Here is a 22456-nt window from a genome sequence, read left to right as displayed (position 1 = left end):
GGAAACACGCAGAAACGAACTATAGTATTAGCAGTAACAACTAGAGCCCAACCGATATGGATTTTTTGGGGCCGATGCCGATTATGATTATTAGGGGGGAAAAAAATCTGATAACCGATTAATTGGCCGATTTATTTTTTTTAAAATAAAGTTTTAAAATTGTATTAATTCAAGTAATATATCTCTATAAAATATAAATTAGGGCTGCCCCCAAAAAGTTGACTAAAAGAATCATTAGCTGACCAAAATTTCATTGGTCGATTGGTCGCAGGAAAAAAAAAACATTTGGAGCCCTGTCTTGTCAAAATTAAGTCAAAATCAATATGACTGAACTGTATATGAAAGGCTATAGGGCTTTTAATTTGAAGGGCCACATACAGGAAGTCATGACACGTGAGAGTCAGTTTATTTGCCATTTGTGGAAGGAGACCACATTGGAAAAGGGTTTGCGAGAGCTCAAAAAAACACTCAAGACAATAGAACAATAGACAACCAATAAGCAGATAAATAAACAATCAATAAACAGATACAATAGATGAAATAAAAATTGACAATTTTCCCCCACGGATAGGCTGACGGTCACATAGGAAAAGTACAGTGCATCTTAAAAAAAATGCATACTTTGCAAAGTGCACTGGCGCCTGCAGTCCTGAGCATAATAAAAAATAAATACAAAAATGTATTGTGCAACTTTTGTTTGTTCAGGCTGCGCACAGCACTAGGGAAAAAACTGACACTTTTTTGTTGTTGTTCTTTTACACGGCATGGCAGGTCTCTCTCTCTATTTTTATCAAAATATATTTTGGCACATAACATGGTGTTTTGTTATGGTAAAATCCGTAATTCTTACAATAAAATGTGAAACACCATTCTTACTGTAACCGTAGTTTAAAATGTCTTTCTGTTGTAGCCCTGTGGAAATTGATAAAGATTAAAGGGGCATACGTTTGAATAAATTAATTGCATAATAAATAGCAGTTAAGATTAAAAAGAGTTTAAGTTCATGGTTAATAAATGTCATTTAAGGTTAAAAATTAAGTTAAAATGATTCAGTAAAAAAAGTGAATACTGGGTAGTGTTATTTGTGTATTGTAAAGATGCATAATATGTTAATTATTTGTTGTTTATAACTATGTTTGATTATGCTGAAAGTACGGGAAGAAATAGATACACAAATGGTTTGTGAACGTATTTTATTTTGAAGGGTGTGTGATTGAGCCTGTAACCTGTGAGGATAACAGGAAGTGAGTGGGGGGGGGTTAGTGAGACAGAGTTAGCGAGGAGGGACGAGAGAAAAAAAAAGAGCAACCGAGGGAGATGAGAGAAGCATGGTGTAAACACTAAAGAAAAAGTTGAGTGAATGTTTGTCATCAGGGTCGTGGAGGTGTTCGACTAGTGATGTTGTGATGAGGCCCTGTGAATGTATCGAATCTTTCAGGCTAATTGCTTCACGAAAAGGCTGATCACACAAAGCCCTGTTTAACAGCTCATTTGGGAGTACTGATATCTGCTGGTCATCTGATGTACTACAGCAGTCTTGTAATGTTACATATGATGATGAGATGTGCGTAATAAATTGAAACACTGTATTTTGACTCATTAAAGCTCCAGTTGGTAAGTTGATGAGAGTGAAAGTAAACTCTGCGACAATATAACTTTATGAACCTCTGCCAAGCGACCCCCCGCACACACAGACACACACAGGCACACACACGCTTGCTTTTTAGATTTTTATACACACACACCTCTCGAACCATCCTCCATTGATTTCAGGAGATCACTATGAAACTAAGTGAGCAACATGATAGATAAGGTGATACTGACACTGCTCTACGTTATTTCGATATCATTCTCACCCCCACACTGTAGGCTACGTCGACCTTCGCTTGTATAAAGAGTGCGTAAACACAGCTGTTGATCCGCCGGTCCTCTGAGTGAAATATCAAAGTCAGATAATTAATAACATGGCCCACATAAAAAAAGGTGGCAAAGTAACTGGACCGATGAGTTTATTTTTATTTTACCGGATCATGCAGACGCTGAGAGTGACAAAGTGACACCTGACGCTCTCTCTCTCTCTCTCTGTGTGTGTGTGTGTGTGTGTGTGTGTGTGTGTGTGTGTGTGTGTGTGAGACTCACAGTCTCGACTCTTCTTGAGGTGAAGAGATGTACAGATGCTGACAGCTGTATTTGTGGACATTTTGCAGATGGGTTTAAGAATCTGCACTAATGGTATTGATGCCATGCATATAGATATGTTAAATTGGGAGAAAGGTTGCTCATTTCCTGCTGTGTGTCTCTTGTTATAGAGTTATTAATTTATTTTTGCCATTGTGAATATCAGAGTATATTCCACACACAACTACTGCTCCCTTCTAATTGTCTTCCTTTATGTTTGACCCTTTGAGACCCCCAATAGGCTACTTCTAGGATGTACAGCTTGCCTTCAGTTTTATCAACAATGATAACGATAGCAGCAGCAGCAGCAGCTGCAACATTTTCTGTACAAAAGTCAACTTTTACTGGCAGGATGGAAAAACAACCTGGATGTTTTGGCCCTCTGTTTGGCACACCAACACAATATTTTCCTTTATCAAGAGAGGATACAATATCATTTGTAACAGAGGTAATGGCAGTAATGGTGATCAGCCGGATTGGTGTGGATTTAAGACCTGGATTTAATAATAAATACAGGTGTTACCATAATAAATTTCCATTCAAACCTACTACTAAAACTATAGGGATAATGGCAATGGGCCAATTTGCCAGAAATGTTGAACTATCCCTTTAAGGAACACCTGTAAGGCTGCACTTTATTGTCTCTCTCTGCCCCGCAGTCTTGGTTTGCTATTACAGGTGACTGTACACTTTAAGTGCACCTATGCAGCCTTGAAAACACCATCGGAGGATGATATATGATGATGTTATTTCTAATATTATCCCTATCTATTTTTATGTTTTTGTTTTTCCTTCCAGGCTGAGAAGTTGTGACCTCAGACCATGGCCTTATTGGCCTGGCTCGACCACTGATGGATAGACTCTCAGTGTTGGGACGCAGCATTGCGTTACTTCGGTGGAAATGTCCGTCACAGCGACGAGCCTGCTGGACCGAGACGTGGCCTCCAAGTCGGACCCCTTCTGTGTCCTCTTCCATGAAGGGGATGGAAACTGGGTGGAGGAAACAATGGAGGTATCATCCCTCCATTGTTTCCTCCACCCAGGTTAGAAAAAGGAGGAAGGAAGAAAGGAAGAAGTGCCTTCTGTCTTTATAAAACTGACCAAAAATGGAGAGGAACCAGTAAAGGATGAAAACGGCAGATTGAGGAGAAAAGGCCAAACACAGGCAGACATAGAGCTGTTGATATCAGACTGAGTAAAACCAGTTTATGGTGTTTCTCGATGTGTTGACTTCAGCGAGGCGGAGTTAAGAGGATGAAAGGGAGGCAGAAAGAAAGAAAAAGGAGGCTTAAGGGAGGAGGCCCAGTGAGATGACTGCTGGACTGGTCCAACATTAGTCTAGACCTGAGGAGGGTCCATCATGAAAAAAAAAAGTGCTTGATTAATAGGCTACTGTAAAAAATAATGTGTAGGCCTAATTAATATAGTAGCCTACTTGATGTACAATGCACAATATTAAAATATTTATTAAACTGTGTTACAAGGCAATTGTGAATGTGTTGTAAATGGTGATTTAGTGACACTTAACTAATGATTAATAATGTGTAGTTAACATGAGCGTAATGAAAAAAGCCATGGGGTCTGACAGATAGAAAAATTAATAGAGCAAATGTGTCCCAACAAAGACAGGACGTGCTGCCCGTGGACTGGAGGGGAGGGTGACCCCAGCCTTTGTTAAAAAGAAGTGGGAGTATTTATTTCGGGGGACTTTTATTTCCTAACGTCACATATATTTCAAGCTGCAATATGCAAATGAGGGGGCGGGGAACCGCGAAACTGAAAACACTTGGAACAAAGCAGAGACGTTCTAAGGGACAAAAGTATGAAAGGAAGTTAGCTTAGTTGATCTTTTAAGACAGGCAGCGAGCCGCCTCGATGCTACGACACGACCAGCCACCTTCCCGGACCACCGAAGCGGGCCCTGCCAGCCGGGATCGGTCGCTCAGTCACCCGGTTGTAGCCAGGGGGTAGATCGCACTACACGCAGGCGTAGCTCACAGTCGGCCATATTTGAACGGGCAAATTGCTCTGACTCTGGCTGCAGTGCAGTAGATAGGTGATCCACTCATCTTCATTAAAAAAACGATTCATAACTCTGTGAAAAATAAATCAGTATGTCACTTTAACTATTTGCATAATGTCACTGTAATGTTACTTTTACAAAAAAAAGTACATGATTAAAATGATCCGTGATTTTATGTATGCTGCATCATAACTGCATAGACGTTCATAAAAAATCAAATCGTTTTGAAATCGGACAAAAACTGAGCAAGTTGTGGTCATTAGCAGAACATGCACCATAGGCTTAATGCTCTGAGGGAGAGAGTTGCCCGTCCCAAGATGGCCGCCGTTCTGGCTACGCTTTGTCATTGGGCAGCAGCGATGGGTGAGTCATCTAGTCTTCTTATATATATCTATGGTTGTAGCACGACAGGATGTCCCTCGAGACCAAGTAGGCTACCGGTATCGTGCCAGAAGTTGATTGCTGCCAAAAAAAAGATTTCCGGCTCAAACCAGCCGGTATGCCACGTTTATATCCAGTCAGCTATACGTTGCCCTCAGCAGAGCTAGCCCACATGTTGAAGAAAGTATTTTACCCTGTAATGAAACGTAATCATCAGAATGTAATGACAAAACCTCGTTTGACATCTTATGAACATGATCTGACCTGTTTAGTTCGGGTTGGTCCAGGTAGCTCTGAACCTTTTTTTTTTGTTTTTGGCTTAGACTGCTGGGGGACACATCTGGTTATGCCCTCTCCTCTCCTCTCCTCTTCTCTCCACACATCTCAGCACATTTTGAACTGTCATTTTCTGTTGCACTTTGTAGTTTGGCTTTGGTGTCTCGCACTCTGTGTTTCCACAGATCCACCGGAGCTCCATATGTCTGCACCGACCACCGCTTGCCTTGCCTTGCCTTGCCTTGCCTTGCCCTGCCTTGCCCGTGTCCACTCGTGATACATAATGATTGAACTGATTGAACAAGTTTTGAGGAAAAAAAAGTAGGCTATTTTGAACAGACAGACAGTCATACGGACAAACATACAGCCAAAAAACCAACAAGAAGCTGGAACAGATTAGCCTCGTAAACCAGCCTCTCGCGGAACTGCATTTCATTTCATTCCGAGGGAGAGTCTGGCCTCATCCCCATTCTAAGCGTTTGGACTGAAACCCTCAGAAGGCCAAGCCAATCAGCGTCGCCCGCTGTGATTGACACAGCACGTTGGCCAATCAGGGACCGACTGGTGCAAAGCCCCGTCACTACACCAACTTGCTGATTGGCTGAATGGGGTTGTCTGTCAACGCTACTACCAAAGATATTAAACCGTCTTTGCTACTACTCCCGCCCAGCTCCCGCCCACCCCAAACGCTTAGAGGGGGGATGAGGCCAGACTCTCCTGAGAAATGAAATGAAATGCATTTCCGCGAGAGGCTGGTTTACGAGGCTAGGAACAGATTACCTGGGTCAGTGTGACAGCGTGAGTCCTTCCCTTTCATTCTCGTGAATTCAGCAAATAGGACTGTGAGTCACTGACTTATTGTTTTACAAATGAGTAACTTGGACCTATCCTGCATCTGCTAAGTGAAAGTAACACATTGATTCAGCTGCATTTAGGGCTGTAAATAAGTGACACTGCACACACAGAAGAGGCTGAGTGTCCCTTTACTCATTTGTCAAGTGGTAAAAAGTACTAGTTGAGGTCAAATCTTATAAATTTTACTCTGCTGAGTGATATAAAGTCATTTTGGGGCAACATATCACTCTATGTTCAATACCAGAGGCATGAATCCGTTTTTGGCAGGCGAAATAGCCCGATTTTTATGTTGTAGATTTTTATGTAACTTTACTCATTTTTCAAGTGGTAAAGTTTTTTTTTTTTTTTTTTTGCAAGAGTGTGATCCAGTGTTCATATAAAAGAAAATAAAGTCATACAAATCCATAAGGCTGTTGTAGACAATGTCCCAGTGGTCTTCAATATGTCTACTACTACTTCACACATTTGAAGTAGCTATGCAGATCTCCAGATATCATATTTATTTATTATTTAACCCAAATCTCATAGTTACTCTTTCTCATATTCAAATCTTTCTCATTCAAATCAACACACAAAGCAATTTAACATGAAAAACTGTTTTATTTGGAATATTTCACTTCATATTATATGAATAGAAACAGCCAATCAGCTAGGGTGCTTTCTAGGGTGCTTATTCAGCTGCCTCTTTTCCCTGAAAAAAAAAAAAGACAATGGATGAATGTTTGCAGTACATATTTGCATAATTAATTTCACACTCTGAGTACATGTTGTGGTTCGTTTGCAGCGTTATTTATGGCATTTGTTTTCAAAAAAGAGTGTCGTAAATTTGATATTTGGAGTATGGGCTTTGATTGATATTCTATATATTGAATTCCATTAAGCGTATGTGTTTACCTTGCCAGAGTCGCGGCTCTTGGCTCTGAGCTTGTTGACCTGGGTCTCAGCAATGTCAGCACGCTCCTCAGCCTCCTCCAGCTCATGCTGGACCTTCCTGCACTTGGACAGATGAACATTGGCCTGCTCCTCCTGGAATACAATATATTGTAAAATGTTTACATTTTCAAAAGGGCCAGCATATATACTGTGCATTGAAATACGGCATGCTATGAAATTCCTGTTTTTTGATGATTTGCCCTTACCGCTTCCTCAGACTGCCTCTTGTAGGCCTTCACCTTGACCTGCAGCTTGTCGACCAGATCCTGCAGCCTGGCAACGTTTTTCTTGTCTTCCTCAGTCTGTAATATGAAATATTCATATTTAAATGTTATAATGGGAAGTAAACTGATATTTGATGGATTTATACTGTATATGTTAAATGTGATCAGAGCATTACCTGATAGGTGAGCTCCTTCACTCTCCTCTCATACTTGCGGACACCCTTAACAGCATCTGCCCCACGTCTCTGCTCAGCCTCAACCTCTGTCTCCAGCTCACGCACCTTCAGAAAACAGAAGGTTTGTATGCAATATTTAAAATGTCTTTTGCATATCTTTTTACTTCTACCAATCTGGCAAAACATTAACATGACTGTTGTACCCTAGACTCGAGTTTCTGGAGCTGCTTCTTGCCACCCTTCATGGCCAGGTTCTCAGCCTCATCCAGACGGTGCTGCAGGTCCTTAACAGCAACCTCCAGGTTCTTCTTCATCCTCTCCAGGTGAGAGCTAGTATCCTGCTCCTTCTTCAGCTCCTCAGCCATCATGGCAGCCTAGATAATATAAAATTGGGGTTAGAAATCTCATAAAAACCACATTTTGACTGGAGTAGTGTTATGACCGAATTCAATTTAAACCTACATCGGTGATGGCCTTCTTTGCCTTCTCCTCTGCATTCCTTGCTTCCTGAATGGTGTCATCAACTTCACTCTGGACCTGAACCAGGTCAGACTCAAGCTTCTTCTTGGTGTTTATAAGGCTGGTGTTCTAAGAGGTTTAAAGAGAAATGTCACTTGGATGATAACATGCTTCATTTTTGCATCATTAAACCTTTTTTGTTTTTTAAATTGTTGAAATGATCATCACCTGAGAGTGCAGAAGTCCAACACGCTCACTGGCATCCACCAGCTCCTGTTCAGCGACCTTGCGGCCTCTCTCTGTCTGTTCCAGAGCAGCTCTAAGTTCCTCAATTTCAGCCACCATAAGACCATTTCTGCGGTCCACCATGGCAGCCTGTTCCTTGTGGTCTTCCTGCGCTCTGACAGCATCATCAAGGTGCAGTTGGGCATCCTAGTTTAAAAGTATATTCAAATATTCAGATTAACACCACTGAGAGGTTTTGTGGGACCACTCACTATACTGTTTGTGCAGCAGCACTATGACAACAATACCTTGAGCTGTGTCTGCACATTCCTCAGCTGCTTCTGGGACTCAGAAGCCTGGCGATTGGCATGGCTCAGCTGAATCTCCATCTCATTCAGATCTCCCTCCATCTTCTTCTTGATTCTCAGGGCATCGTTCCTGCTCCTGACCTCAGAATCCAGAGTACCCTGCATGGAGTCAATCACCCTCTGGCTGTTCCTCTTGATCTGCTCCATCTCCTCATCTTTTTCTGCCAGCTTCCTGTCCACCTCACCCTTAATCTGGTTGAGCTCCAGCTGGACACGCAGGATCTTAGACTCTTCGTGTTCCAGAGTTCCCTATTGACATCAAGGAATAAAATGTTCATCCTTATCCTGAGATCTTTCACAGTATGCTGATTTTTATCTCCTCAGATAATTTTTTTTTTTTTTTTTTACCTCAGCCTCCTCAAGAGCTGTCTGGATCTCAGACTTCTCTGTCTCCACCTGCTTCTTGGCCTTCTCCAGTTCATGGATGCTCTTGCCAGTCTCACCCATCTGTTCAGTCAGATCTGAGATCTCCTCTGCAGAGATAGATGTGTGGTTAATAATCAGTAAGCGTCAAAATTTAAACCTAGTTTCCAGTGCAATGAGGCAGGAACTTACGCTGCAGGTTCTTGTTTTCACGCTTCATGGTCTCCAGCTGATCCAGAGCTTCCTCATATGAGTTCTTCATCTTGAACAGTTCAGTGCTGAGAGAACGAGCCTCCTTCTGAGCTCCTTCAAGCTCGGCCTGACCCTCCTCATACTTTTGCTTCCACTCTGCCAGCACCTGAGTGACAAAATTAATATGGTTTCATTAGTTATGTGCTAATATGAAAAGAAACAGAAAACAATTGTTTTTATTGTTAACAAATTCATTTGACTTGGCCACACAAGATTAACATTAGTAGGCTACCTTGTCAAAGTTCCTCTGCTTCTTGTCCAGGTTAGCAGCCAGTCCATTAGCCCTCTCAACATCAATCATGAGGTCCTCCACCTCACTCTGGAGCCTCTGTTTGGTTTTCTCCAGAGAGGCACACTTGGAATTCACAGCCTCGATCTGCTCCTCAGCGTCCTGAAGGCGCTGAGCCAGCTTTTTCCTATTTTAAAAAATGTTACATTTTCTTGTCAGTCCTTAAAAACTTTAAATTTACTAGAGCCATTTACATAATATTTAGATAGTTACATATATTGTTAGATGTTAATTTTCTTAGATTGAACAGCCACTATGTTAAGACCAGTGACCATTACTGCAGTGTCAAGTGTTACTTATTATTTTAGAAAATGCAACAAAATTACTTTGTTAAAAATACTTATTGATACCAATATCTGTCATTTCATTGTCTGAGTGGTACTCACTTGGCCTCCTCAAGCTCCTCAGTGCGCTGGATAGCATCAGTTTCGTACTTAGTTCTCCACTGAGCCACCTCACTGTTGGCCTTGGACATTCCACGCTGCAGCTCAGCCTTGGCCTCCTGCTCCTCCTCAAACTGTTCCCTCAGCAGGTCACAGTCATGGCGAGCTGATTGCACTCCATGAGCAAGAGCATTCTTGGCCTAGTGGAAGAAATGTATGCTTGAATGCACCAAATGCCCAAATGCCATTTAAAACCAGGGCATATGTTCGATGTCCTCACCTTAACCTCCTCTTCAGTCTGTCTCTTCAGCTCCTCAATCTGCTGAGTGAAGGCCTGTTTGCCTCTGGTCAGCTGGGAGACAAGAGCCTCCTTCTCCTCAATTTGACGGCCAAACTCACCTAGTTTAATAATTATCATCAAACATTAGTATGGCTTCATTGTACACTGAAGATTACTGTAGGTAAACAGTGTGTTAAACAAACCGTTTTCTGTCTGGAGACGTGCTCTCTGTGCACTCAGGTCATTGTTTTGGCGGACATTTTCATCATTCTTGGTCTTCAGTTCACTAAGTTGGTCCTCAAGAGTACGGCACATCTTTTCCAGATTTCCCTTGAGTCGAGAAAGAATAGAATCAGTTTTATTCATGAATCCCTCAGTTATTATACTATCTAATTATCAAATTGCGATTTAATATATCATTTACCTTTGCTTTGGCCACAGCCTCCATGTTGCTGGCGAGATCATCAATCTCCATCTTGTATTCACTCTTTTCCTTCTCAAGCTTCTGCTTGACACGCTGGAGGTTGTCGATCTGCTCTCCCAGCTCAGCAACACTGTCAGCCTGCTTCTTACGAAGAGCAGCAGCAGTAGCTTCATGCTGCAGAGTGGACTCCTCCAGGTCACGACGCAGCTTCTGGAACTCAGCCTCACGCTTCTTGTTCATCTCAATCTGAGCAGCAGTGGCACCACCGGCCTCCTCCAGCCTCTCACTGATCTCCTCAAGTTCCCTGGAGAGGTCAGCCCTCTGCTTCTCAACCTTGGCACGAGCAGCGCGCTCAGCCTCAATCTCTTCCTCCAGTTCCTCAATACGGGCCTGTTTAATGTAAATATGTTGTCTTTCAGTGAACAGTGAACATTAAAATAAAACATACCAAAGGTATGAACCAATGCATTCTATCAGTGTCATTACCTGAAGCTCCTTGATCTTCTTCTGGAGCTGAGCACCCAGTGACTGCTCATCCTCGATCTTGCTGAGGAGCTGGCTGATTTCAAAGTCCTTCCTGTGTAAATAAGAAAATGCAGTGTATGAGTATATGCAACCTACTGAGTGTGTCAACAAACATGGTAGTTATTTTTAGAAGAAAATTAAATCTCTTACTTTTTGATCTTCTCATCAGACTGCTGTTTGTCATTCTCAAGATCCATGATGGATTCCTGGGCCAGTTTCAGGTCACCCTCGAGCTTTCTCTTGGCTCTCTCAAGGTCCATACGCAGCTTCTTCTCTTGCTCCAGGGAACCCTCAAGCTGCAAGTTGATATCAATAAATAATTAATATGTTCATGAAAGGTCTTGTTTTGCCAAGTCATAGACTTTTAAAACTTACATCATCAACTTGCTGTTCAAGCTTGGTCTTGGCCTTGGTCAGAGTGTTGACTTTGTCTTCCTCAGCCTGCAGGTCGTCAAGAGTCTGCTGATGAGCCTCCTGGAGGGCTTTCTTCTCCTTGGTCAGCTTAGCAATGCTCTCATCCTGAGAGGCCATCTCCTCTGTCAGGTTCTTCACCTATGGTTGCAAGAAAGATTTTGTTATTCAACAGTTAATTGTGCTGATTTCCCTTTATCTAATGGAGATATTCATGTTGACAAACCTTGTTCTCAGTGGCATGTTTCTCCTTTTCCACCTTGGCCAAGGTAAGCTCCAGGTCATCAATATCCTTCTTGAGCTCAGAGCATTCATCCTCCAGCTTCCTCTTCTTAGCAGTAAGCTCAGCATTCATTTCCTCTTCATCTTCCAGTCTCTCAGTTGTCTCTTTGAGTTTGGCCTCCAACTGAATCTTGCTCTTGATGAGTCCCTCACATCTCTCCTCAGCATCTGACAGATTCTCTCCTTCCTAGATCATGTTGCATGAATGTATTCTGTTAGCACATCAAAATCTTGTTTCAGAAACATCAGAAATCACAGCTATCTTTTCACATGTACTTACAGATGCCACTTGGAGCTGCAGATCATTCTTCTCTTGCACAAGAGACACCATCTTCTCTTCCAGTTCCTTCTTCTTGGCCAGGGCAGCAGCCAGGTCAGTTTTCATCTTATCATAGTTTTCCTTCATATTAGCCAGCTCCTTCTCAGTTTCAGCACTCTTCAGCAGAGGCTTGATCTTGTAGTAAACCTTCATCCATGGCCAGTGCTTGACATTCATGAAGGAGCGGATGTTGTACTGGATGGTGAAAATGCTCTCCCTGTAGAGAAGACGTTTGTGTTATAGGGAAATCATCATTATTCATACTATGACTTTGTCATGTGTGTGTGATAAGTAGTTTTTTCCAACATGCCTTCTTTCCATCATCTTCACAAACTCTCTTCTCATGAGGTATCCACGGCAGAGAGCCTGAGTCATGGTGACCAGAGCTGCCAGTTTTTCATCTCTCATCTCCTCAAGGGTACCCAGCAGACCGGCCTTGAAGAACACCTGAATAAACAGACGATTTACATTTTATGAATGGCGTAATTAAGGCTTCTCTGCATCTATGACACTTGTCCTTTGGCACATCGGTCCGCTGTTGCACTAAATTAATTTCAATTAAGTAGATTGTTCATTTAGATATATTTCTAATGTAAAAACCTATCCTCATTGGTAAATATACTGAATTATAACAGATCATGCATGGTGCCTACCTTGGTGTGTCCAAATCTGTACTCATCGTGATTAACATCAATTGATCCAAGCAGCTTCTCAGATGCCTTCTTGTTGTCAATGAACTGGCCCTCAGGGATGACACTGGCATTCAAAACCTTGTATCTGTTATGAGAGATTTAATGGTCAGTGTGTGCATTTGCTTTACCTTGTCCTAAACAAAACAAAGTTATTAAACTATATTAATAAACTATATATTGATACCTCTGCTTGAAGTCACCATAGAGGATTCTGCTAGGGAATCCTTTCCTGCAGATTCTGATACCCTCCAGCACACCGTTACACCTGAGCTGGTGGATGACCAGGAAGTTCTCCATCAGACCTGTGGAACAGAGATTTGGCCATTAGTACGGTGAATACATTGTTATTGTTTGGAAGTCTTGCAACATCATCCCCAAACAAAACAAACACACACAGACAAAAAGGAGATTGTGTTTTTGTACCTGGAGTCTTGGACTCATTGGGAATCAGACAACGCACAAAGTGAGGATGGGTGCTCCTCAAGTTAGTCATCAGCTTGCCCAAGTTCTCCTATAGATGGAAAATAGCAATTGTCATGAAGTCTAGCACTTACATTTATTTTTAAAGTTAAATGTGATGTTATTTTTCAGTGTATAATGCCAACCTTACCCTGAACTGTGAAGACACAGTCTGCATAGAGCCACCCTTCTTCTTGCCTCCCTTCTTGCCACCGGTCTCTATTGATAATGAGTGCAAAAGCTTTGTTACATAATAATAATAATTTAGTTAATAATCGAGGGGCACATGTTAAATTTAGTTTAGCATTTATGGTACATACAATCTTGAAATATGCTTAAGAATATTGCAATGAACTCTATATCATACCCTCAACAACAGGTGGATACAGGGATGCCAACAGTTTAACAGGGGACTTCTGGTACAGCTGCACGACAGAGTCATTCAGTGGGTCCTTGTTCTTGTCCAGCCAGCCAGTGATATTGTAGTCCACAGTACCAGCATAATGCACCAGGGAGAAGTGGGCCTCAACCTTGCCCTTGGCTGGCTTTGGCTTCTCAAAGGCTTTGGTTTTGCCAAGATGCTGGTCATACAGCTTGTTCTTGAAGGATGTGTCAGAGGCCTTGGGGAACATGCACTCCTCTTCAAGGATGGAGAAGATGCCCATGGGCTTGAAGAAAGCAGAAGGGGGTTTACCATGAACTGATGCTGTTGTTAAATATTCAGAGGAAACTTTTTAAATATATCACAGAAATTCAACTGTACCTTCTCAATCAGCTCAATGCAGGCAGCCAAGTCCATACCGAAGTCAATGAACTCCCAGATAATACCCTCCTTCTTGTATTCCTCTTGCTCCAGGACGAACATGTGATGGTTGAAGAACTGTTGCAGTTTCTCATTGGTGAAGTTGATGCACAGCTGCTCCATGCTGTTGTACTGTTAGAGGAGAAATAGTCAGCCTAATACTTTACATGCCAAAAGAAGGATAAGTATTTGAGGCTGAAATAGTGAATGAAGCTTACATCAAAGATTTCAAAGCCGGCGATATCCAGCACACCAATGAAGTAATTCCTTTGCTGCTTGGTGTCCAGCATCTGGTTGATACGGATGACCATCCACAAGAACATCCTCTCATAGATAGACTTGGCCAGGGCAGTCACTGAGTTATGCACCTAAATAACATAAAAATGACTTAAGGGGTAATACTGCTCAAGTCAAAGCATTTCGCATTTCATGTATAAAACTCATTAAAAATATGGCTAAACTGCATTGCATTTCTTGATCTTTCATGGACTTGATGTTATACTGATTCCCTTGAATCAGTAAAACAGTATGTTTGTTTTGATAGGAAAATTATACTTCATATTTACCTGAGGCACAGTCTGTCCCTTGGTGACAAACTCATTTCCGACCTTCACTCTGGGATAGCACAGAGCCTTCAGCATGTCAGCAGAGTTCAGACCCAACAGGTAAGCAATCTTGTCAGCCTCTGAAAACAGTTCAGTGATTTACAGTTAACACGTATGCCACACTGACTGCTAATAATATAACAAATGACAGACAAGAATCTCTGTTGTTACATCCACATTTTTAATGAATGATCATAAATCCTCACCCTCGTTGCCATCGGGCTCAGCCTGCTCCTCACGCTGCTTCTGCTTGAACTTCATGTTACCATGGTGGAGCACAGCACCAGTCAATTTGTAGATGCCCATCTTCTCCTCACCAGTGAAGCCCAGGATATCAATGGCATTCTGTGCTCACAGAAAGTGTCATCAGAATATGTAATCACTTCACAAAACCCATTCAGAAAGCCATTTTTATAATTAACATGCAAATTATTGTTAAGATTTTAACAATGAAAACCACTAACATCAGTGGCTTCCAGCTCAATTTTGTCATCAATACTGGCCACAGTGATCTGACCCTGACTGCACATGGGGAAGTCGTAGGGGTTTGTTGTGATGAGTGACATTTCTGCAGGTGAAAAAATGGGGTAAGTTTCAATAGTGTTTTTCAATGAAATCTCTAAGAATATTTACCATTGTGCAGCAGCTTAACCTGCTTACCAATCAGCTCAGGCTTGTGGTTGGTCATCATCTGGTAGAAGATGTGGTAGCCTCTCTCATCAGGGAGCTGGAATGACACTCTAGACTTCTCCAGCAGATCTGCAAATGTGGGTCTTAAATCACACACTGGAAAATTCTCAACTCCAATCATTTGTATTCACTTTAGGATTGTTACTTACATGTCTCAATATCAGCACTAGCCAGTTTGCCAGTTGTGCCGAAATGGATTCTGATGAATTTACCCTGTTTGGAACAAAGCAGTTGTTAAAATCTCTCAGTATTGGCAATGTGTAAGAGGAATTTTCTCTTGCTGACATCTCTCCATACTTACGAAACGAGAAGAGTTGTCATTCCTCACAGTTTTGGCATTACCATAGGCCTCCAGCAGAGGATTAGCTGCAATAATCTGATCCTCCAGTGAGCCCTATTATCCAAGTGACAAAATCATATCAAAATGTGTTTTTTTCTTGTGGCGACACTATATGCACTGAATACACATTCAGAGTCATTGTGACATACCTTCATTTGGCTCTCCTTCTTCTTTTCACCACCTCCAACTGAGATTGTGGCAAAGTACTGGATGACACGCTTGGTGTTCACAGTCTTTCCAGCACCAGATTCTCCACTAGGTATAAACAAAGACTTATAAAAGTTTGATCAACCTATTTGATTATCTTGGAAAAACCGTTAACAAAAAATGAAACTTACGTGATCAAGACAGACTGGTTCTCCCTGTCTGTTAAAGCATAAAATAAAGTAATTAAGCACTTATTTCTACAACATAAACCTCATACTAACACATTTTATATTGAAAAGGATTTACCAGTTAGCATGAACTGGTAAGCGTTGTCAGAGACAGAGAAGATGTGGGGTGGAGCCTCCATACGCTTCTTGCCTCTGTAGGCACTCACAACTGCAGGATCGTACACTGGGAGCATCTTGTAGGGGTTCACGGTGGCACAGAACAAACCAGAGTAGGTCTGAAAGTGATCATAAAGTTAAAACAGTTAACCCTAGGTTTCCTACAAGTATAATCATTTTCAATATTGTGTGTATCATCTGGCAGATTGTCTTACGTAGATCATCCATGCTGCATAACGCTCTTTGAGGTTATACAGGACAGAGGCTTCATTGAGATAGGTCATCATGGCCATATCCTCAATTTTGTCGTACTTGGGAGGGTTCATTTGAGAGACGTCATCCTCTTTAAATACCTTCTCCTGCAACAGGAAATTGGTTACAATGAGAGCTGATCACATTTAACTCATATATAACTCTGAATTTATGATACAAACCTCCTGAGTGTCCAGGACTTTGACGGTGACTTTGCCACCATCTTTCTTGAGGATTGTTCCCTTCAGGTACAGCTCTTTGGCATCAGTCACATAGCAAGCAGCCTTGGCATCAAAGGGTTTGCTTTGAGCCTCAATTCTCTCCTTCTCTGGTTTACGGAGGTAAATGGCAGCTTTGCCATAAATGGCCATCTCTGCGTCTGTACTCATGGTGGCAGTTTATGTCTGTGAGGTAAAATGAAATGAGAGTAATTTTAGGACACCTTTTTGAGGTTACATTAGCTCATGAATCTGAACAACCAAAAATAACTTAATTCAATCAAATGTTTCATATAAAATGCATTAAATTCAAAATATATTCATACCTGACCCTCTCTCTGTCAAAATGTTATGTTCCACAATCCTAAAAACATAGTACATATTTTCAGACACAGAGATAAGTTTAAGAGAATATTTGTTCCAAAATATATCCAAACAATTGCTATATTAAATACATTAAAATGAAAACATTGATATTCTCCAGAGCAGACAGAGGATGATCTTACCAGTAGCAGGCTCTGTCAGGGGTCTCCACACACTGCTCTGCGCTCTTAGTATCCTTTTATAAGGTCAAGATTGTGCACGCAGCAGAAGTTATAACAGGACACATACAAAATGTGGTGTGGTTTACATTATATGGCAGGGTGCTTTTATTGGCAGTTTAATCACCCCTCATAATTCTCTTCTCCATATTTCTACTGACCCGTGTGGCTTGAAGCAAACTGAAAGGCTTTCAGGAGGCTCTTTTTAGTTTTTGCCTCTTGTACTGATCAAAGAAATGTTTTCTTAAATTGGTAACACTTTATAATAAGTACACACTATTAAGTACTCATTAGTATGTAGTTTACAGTTAAAAATGTTTTACTCATCATTGATAAGCACAAACTGTATTTATAAACTACATACTAATGAGTATTCATGTGTTATAAATGAAGAATTCAGTATTTATTAATGCTTAACTAGTGCTTAATATTGTGTACTGTATTGTGTATTATAAAGTGTTACCCTTAAAGGGACAACGAGGAGTTTCTATTTGGATATAAAAAAGTATCACGTTAAAGCAGAAGTAAGTGGTCCGGTCGTTTTCGCTAATGCTGCGTTCCAGGCAGGCTTTTGAAATCGTAAATTACAGCTTCAAGTCACAACTTACGACTTTGTAGCGTTCCAGGCAACCCACTCATGTTTTTCCGACCTGTTTTACCTGTGAAAGTCACTATAACGGCCACTCGTAACTTCCGACCTGTGAACTCGTACCAGATCGAACTGGTACGACTTCACGGTCGGAAAAATACGAGTTTCTTTGAACGCACCATAACAGTCCTCGTCCCTACGTCGCCACATTCACGGCGTCCCTTGGCTGCACACACAGCCCTGCATGCCGTTCTCTCTCCTCATTGGATAAAAACTGTAGGATACGATAAATGTTTTCTCCTCGGCTCAGAGCAGAGCAGAGTGACTGACAGACCCGTGTTTCAGACCAAACACTCTATGTACATGGATGCAAACAGCGCGCCGAAAAGCGAAACTCGCTTTTTTCATGACCAATTAGGTGACTTCTGTGAATCGTTCAGATCCGAAGAGTTTTTGTTTTTAGGAGGGGGGGGGTCTCAGCGTCTCAGCTGGGGTCAGTAGAATGTTTTTCTAACAGGCTGACAGTGACAATCACGTGAAACTGAGGCGAACTCATTCATGGTTGTCTCTGATTATACTGATAACAGCCGACCTCCAATGTAGACGCGCGACGTGCGCGCTCATTAAAGCGGCGCGTATCCGCGTGCAGTCGGTGCGACGGCGACGCCGTTTTTCCCCCCGTGCATGTGGAGCTGTGCGCCGCGGACATGCACGGTTCCCTACGTTGCTGTGTCAGGCAGGTGTTTCCACGGAGCTCTGTCTGCCCCGTTTCAGAGGTGAAGGAAGCCCTGAGTGGAAAGACGTCACCTCCGCGATGTAGAATGTGTTCAATTAAAGTGAAACTAACACATTATATATATGTCCATTACACACTGAATGACACATCCCATGTCTTTATTTATTCAGTTTATTTTAATAGTAATAATTATGACTAACATTCAGTGAAGACCTAAAAATCAGTATCTCCAAAATGGAAATATTGCAAAGGTTTTTTTTTTTTTTTAAGCATTTTTAATATAGAAATGTAAAAGCCTTCTGAAAACTATGTCTATCTATATGCACTGGTGGGGTTGAACTACTGGAAATTGCCTTTCCGTGATATTGTAATGTACTTATTTGTTAATGGTGAGCACCCCCCCCCCCCCCCCCCCCGGGAAATTCCTCTCTTTTTTGGTCCTGACCCGTTTGCATCCCTGAATTAGGTGACTTGTGTGAATCATTCAGATCCGAAGAGTTTTTGTTTTGAGGGGAGGGGGGGGGTCTCAGCGTCTCAGCTGGGGTCAGTAAAATGTTTTTCTAACAGGCTGACAGTGACAATCACGTGAAACTGAGGCGAACTCATTCATGGTTGTCTGATTATACTGGTAACAGCCGACCTCCAATGTAGACGCGACATGCGCGCTCATTAAAGCGGCGCGTATCTGCGTGCAGTCGGTGCGACGGCGACGCCGTTTTTCCCCCCGTGCACGTCCGTGGAGCTGTGCGCCGCGGACATGCACGGTTCCCTACGTTGCTGTATCAGGCAGGTGTTTCCACGGAGCTCTGCCCCGTTTCAGAGGTGAAGGAAGCCCTAAAGACGTCGCCTCCGCGATGTAGAATGTGTTCAATTCAAAAAGTGAAACTAACACATCTAGCACTCAATACTTGGTTGGGGTTGAACTACTGGAAATTTACTTTTCCGTGATATTGTAATGTACATTTTGTTAATGGTGAGCACCCCCCCCCCCCCTCGGGAAATTCCTCTCTTTTTTGGTCCTGACCCGTTTGCATCCCTGTATGTAAGTGATTGCTGTCGGAAGATATAACTATTTAAGACTTATATTAACACAAATATATCACTTACTTCTGCTTTAATGTGGATGAATCTACGCTACCCACACTTGTTAATGGGCCCATTTTCCATAAATATATCGTTTTGTCTCTATCGTTATTTTGTTATTATTAGTGGTGGCGGAAAGCTGACCAGCGTTTCTTTACTTTCGGTTTCGTGGGGAGTCATGAGAATAACGCCGCCGAATCGCCGTTTATGGTCAGAACTACGACGGTATGTGATCGTCTTCGAACCTCTGACTTTAATTCTTTTTTTCTTTTTTTTTTAAAGTATATTTTTTGGCTTTTTGCCTTTATTGGACAGCACATAGTGAGATAGACAGGAAAGGGGGAGGCAGAGAGAGGGGGAATGACATGCAGGAAAGGTCTGCCCGACGCGGGATTCGAACCGGGGACGGCTGCATTGAGGACTGTAGCCTCGACATGGGGCGGTGCGTGGCGCAGTGGTTAAGGCGGCCTCTGACTTTAATTCTTGATGAATGAAAACATGAGTCTGTCTTGCACCGGTCAAAGAATTTCACGGTGAGAACGGAGGCTTATAAATGTAGTGTGAAAATGATTCGCTTTTCCAAAACTCCTCGTTGTCCCTTTAAATTTACAGTTTTTCTGAGTCACTTTGGTACATTTCTCGAATCATCCTCGACATTTGCAAAACAGTAAGTGCATCTCTCAAATAGCAAAACACCATGGATTACCTACAAAAGCCAGTCTCTTACTCAAAATCCTTAGTTCATCTAAAGAAGTTGCCTCTGAGATGTAGAATGTCTATTATAGAAGAGAAATACACGTTTCAGGACAGAATAAACATGTCCTGTGATTTTCAGCCTCCTTTTATATTTAGGCTAATAGAGGAGGGACAGTACCTAGAGTAGTAATCTCAGCTGTCAGGATGTGCAACCTTCGTCTAAAAAAAAAAACCCAGGGAAAAACCTGCACTAGTGTGTGCATGTTTTGCAGATGTATGAAGCACTTTGTTAACAATATTAAGAAATGGTAATGTGATGATTATTATTATTACTGTTATTATTATTATTATTATTATTATTATTATTATGTTCGGATGGGTTTAGTTAATGAGGACTGGGGGGGTGGGGTGGTTTTGGGCGGGACATGAGTCAGTGTGTGTGGGATTGGGAGTGGGGGACTGGGAGGGTTGAGGTTGGGAGAGGTGTGTGTGGGGGGGGGGGGGGGCTGCTTATGTAGCTGGGTTTTGATTGTTTTTTTTTTCCGGCTGGATTGACATTATTAACCCTTGGGGGGCATTAATTTTTAGCCCCAACTCAGTGCCAATAGTGTACTTGTGATTTTTTTGTTTTTCCACCATTAGACATTGATCTAGTAGGAGGGTTATAGGATGGCGCTTATGCTACCTGTGGAGGAATGATTAGGGAATACAGGCTGGTGTTTTTGTTTTTGTCTATGTATGTTATATGTATGTTAGTTAATGTCTTTTATGTTGGATGTATGAATTCAGGCTCCACTTTGGCTTACAATGGGTCCTTTTTGTTTTTGTTTTTGTTTGTCTCTGTTCTTTTCCCAAATTAAAGTATGACAAGTTGTAGTATCGGAATTGCCACCTACAACTGTAATGGTTTAGCGAATTTCTCCAAAAGAAATGAAATTTTTACTTGGCTGCAAGATAAAGAAAATGTTAAAATTTTCTGTTTGCAAGAGACGCACTCTCAGCCAGAAAATGAATCTCAGTGGAGATCAGAATGGAATGGGCCTATACATTTTTGTCATGGCCTTAGTAATAGAAGAGGTGTTATGATTTTAATTAAAAAGGAAGTACAGCACACAGTTCATTCAGTTTTAACTGATAAAGTGGGAAGATGGATTATGTTAGATTTAACGGTAGACAGTCTACGTATAAACATTATGAATATATATGCTCCTAATGAGGATAATCCATGTTTTTTTGAAGAAATACATAATGTTCTATCCGCTCAAGAAAATAATCAAAATATCATAGTTGGTGACTATAACACAGTGTTAGACGTAAGTAAAGATCGTACAGGTATGCATACATTTAATTACCATCCTCAAGCACTGATAGAAATTAAAGAACTTATAGCATCTTTAGATTTGGTGGATATCTGGAGGTTTCAGAATCCAGATTCTATTAGATATTCTTGGCGGAGAGGACAACAAGCTAGTCGCATTGATTATTTCCTCATCTCCTTTTCCCTACTACCCATGGTCTCTAAATGTAACATTGGTGACCGCTTTAGATCTGATCATGTAATTATCACACTCCAGGTCACCACAGCAAAGTATCCACGCGGGCGTGGCTACTGGAAATTTAACCAGTCTTGTTTAAAGGACCCAATCTTTGTTGAAAAAACTAAAGAATTTATTGAGTATTTTTTTGAAGTTAATGAAAATTCCTCTAATCCGCATAATGTTTGGGAAGCATTTAAGTGTGCTTTTAGAGGTCACGCTATTAAGATAGGTTCTTGGAAACAAAAAATGTACTTGATGAGGGAGAAGACCTTAATTGGTGAAATAAATGAGCTGAATAGTAAATTGGATGAAATACAACAACCTTCATCTGAAATGATTTGTTTAGTTAAGGAAAAACAATTGGAACTGGAAAACCTATATTCTGAGCATGTCAATGGTATCATTAATAGAGCAAGGGCCAACTGGATGGAAAAAGGTGAGAAATGTACTGCCCATTTTCTGAGGTTAAATCGAAGCAATGCAGTTAAGAAAAATATAATGAAGTTATATACGACGGAAGGGGTTTCACTTATGGCGCCACAGGACATATTGCGTGAAGAGGTAGATTACTTCAGAACAATATTTTCTTTGGAAAAGGAGCCAGAGCCACTCGGTGGCCAGAATGTTAATATATTTTTTCCACATGCTTGTGATTATGCACTTTCGGTACATCAACAACAAAGTTGTGAAGGTGCAATTTCAGAAGAAGAACTGTTAGACGCTATTAATTCCTTTTCCTCTGGTAAATCACCAGGGATTGATGGAATTCCTATTGAGTTTTATAAAGTATTTTTTGAAGAAATTAAAAAACCTCTGTTAGAATCTTTTAATTTTTCCTATAATCTAGGATTTTTGTCTGAGACACAAAAAGAGGGCATCATTACGTTATTATTAAAGCAGGATTCACAAGGAAATTATAAAGATCCGGGATATTTAAAAAATTGGAGACCTTTGACACTTCTCTGCGTGGATACCCGAATATTATCAAAATGTATCGCATTAAGAATAAAAAGAATAATTGATCAAATAATTAAATATGACCAAACAGGTTTTATTAAAGGGCGTTTCATTGGTGATAATATACGGCATCTCCTTGA

At 41.3% G+C, this 22456-nt stretch overlaps 1 pseudogene across 1 annotated transcript; it reads right to left on the bottom strand.

Annotated features, from left to right (window-relative positions):
- Positions 1 to 6383: 6383 nt before the first annotated feature.
- On the bottom strand, positions 6384 to 16516 carry LOC310987877 (myosin heavy chain, fast skeletal muscle-like; annotated as a pseudogene). The gene is made up of 39 exons (XR_014596481.1): positions 16502 to 16516; positions 16140 to 16361; positions 15921 to 16064; positions 15668 to 15824; positions 15553 to 15580; positions 15364 to 15469; positions 15176 to 15268; positions 15024 to 15087; positions 14649 to 14943; positions 14391 to 14529; positions 14146 to 14264; positions 13798 to 13947; positions 13541 to 13711; positions 13145 to 13445; positions 12929 to 12996; positions 12742 to 12829; positions 12503 to 12620; positions 12280 to 12403; positions 11933 to 12073; positions 11588 to 11839; positions 11252 to 11494; positions 10990 to 11166; positions 10765 to 10910; positions 10576 to 10666; positions 10090 to 10479; positions 9869 to 9995; positions 9666 to 9784; positions 9389 to 9585; positions 8946 to 9129; positions 8654 to 8819; positions 8447 to 8571; positions 8039 to 8347; positions 7734 to 7937; positions 7509 to 7634; positions 7250 to 7420; positions 7047 to 7151; positions 6853 to 6948; positions 6608 to 6739; positions 6384 to 6404 (listed from the first exon to the last, which is right to left on the bottom strand). The product of XR_014596481.1 is annotated as a myosin heavy chain, fast skeletal muscle-like (transcript).
- Positions 16517 to 22456: the final 5940 nt, after the last annotated feature.

Source organism: Trachurus trachurus, assembly GCF_905171665.1.
Source record: "Trachurus trachurus genome assembly, chromosome: 6".
Lineage (NCBI taxonomy): Eukaryota > Metazoa > Chordata > Actinopteri > Carangiformes > Carangidae > Trachurus > Trachurus trachurus.
This window is presented reverse-complemented; position numbering and strand designations above follow the sequence as displayed.